We start from the raw sequence: 1,659 nt of genomic DNA, 5'->3' as shown, positions 1-1,659 counted from the left end.
GAGTGTCATTTACTAAAGTATTGGAATTTGATTCTTGCCAAAGCAACCCTATTTAAGTAATACTAACACACTTCATATTCCTACCCATAAAATTATCAAACAGTACAAAAAATATACATGCATTTTTATTTAGATTGTATAGAATGATTTCCTAGTCCGTTAGATCAATGGGAGTTGGACGTTTTAAATTAATCTAGACCACTATTATAAATATCTGAACGATAAATTTATCAAGTACCACTAGTTGTCTATTTTGTGTTTTCTATTAGTAACAATGATATTGATTTGGCAGTTTATCCAAACTTATTTAACACTACCTAATTATAAGTTTTTAGCTGCAAAGTATTAAACAAACTGGCGTCAATCATTCATAGTAAGTTTGCATTTATGGATGGTGTTGAAATGAAGCGATTCATCTTCTTGTCAAAGTCCACCAAAAGTTGGAGGAATGGATGACAATGATGGTATCTTAGTGGGGGATAGTCACATCGCCTTCCCTCTTCAATTACATCATTCTTGCTCTTCCCACAATTTAAACCCCAAAAAGATAAAAAATAAAATATCAAATTGGATCTTCCTATCATTCAGAAACACCAAACTTTCTAGCGTATCATGTCTTATCAATTGGCTACTTTGTCCCAATACTCCCTCTGTACAACCTATTTCGTCCGAAATTAATTTGACGTATTTATTTTGTCCTGTTAATTATAAATTAAATATTTTATTTCAAAATTACAAGTTTATAAGAATTGTATGGACTCGATGAAAAAACACTCGACATAGTCACCCCAATCCACACCCAAAAGGTCACTTAAATAATCTAATTTCTATATTACAAGTTTGATATTTGCAAAGTGAGGAAGTGGGTTCAGACACCCTCCGGACCCGGAATATAACCTAGTAGATTCCGTGGCCGGGCAGTGTCTTCATGTGTGTCTTTCATTGTTTTGTCCACACATTTTGGCCTTGCTCGGGCAGCCTTTCCTGACCGTGGGGGAGTCTTAGTGTTATTCGCCTGTATTTACCATTTTAGCCCTACGGTCCTTCTCTCTCCCCTGAAATGGACAAAACCAGGAAACTTGCAGTGGTTATAATTGATTGGTTGAATTGGTGTGTGTGTGTCTGTGACTACTCACAGTCACAGTCACAGTCCATCAAGACCACCCTCCTCTTTTTTCATTGGCTGCTTCGCTTCCACCCCTCTGCCTGTGGTCCTTAGCCTATCATCATCCTTCATTACCATACTCTGGTCTTGATTTTGATTATAAAATAAGATAAATTCATTCTCACTCAATTTTTTTTCTTTTAATTATCCAAAATATAGAACATGTAAAAAAGTGAAATTACTATATAAATAACTGAAAAATGACCGTATAATTCGAATCTTATGATAAATTCATAAAAAATATTTTTGGAATAAAATTATTTTACAAAAGAAAGAATAATTTACAATAAACTCTATTGAAATTTATCGTAATTATAATTACTTTCGCGTTATTTGAAAAATTAAAAGGTATTTGTTAAACAATTATCAATTCGATAGGATATTTATAATTTATAAATAAGAACAAAATTATTATAATTATGAAAAACTTCAAGAAAATCCCTTATATTCCAACCCCCCCCCCCCCCAAAAAAAAAAAAAAAAAAAAAAAAAAA

General features: G+C 32.5%; 1 protein-coding gene across 1 annotated transcript in view; it reads left to right on the top strand.

Annotated features, from left to right (window-relative positions):
* LOC105175200 overlaps positions 1 to 1,659 on the top strand; it is a 9,891-nt gene that overhangs the window by 3,838 nt on the left and 4,394 nt on the right. The gene's annotated exons all lie outside the window — the stretch shown is intronic.

Source organism: Sesamum indicum, linkage group LG12, assembly GCF_000512975.1.
Source record: "Sesamum indicum cultivar Zhongzhi No. 13 linkage group LG12, S_indicum_v1.0, whole genome shotgun sequence".
NCBI lineage: Eukaryota > Viridiplantae > Streptophyta > Magnoliopsida > Lamiales > Pedaliaceae > Sesamum > Sesamum indicum.
Note: the sequence above shows the minus strand (reverse complement) of the source record. Positions and strands in the feature narration are given on the sequence as shown.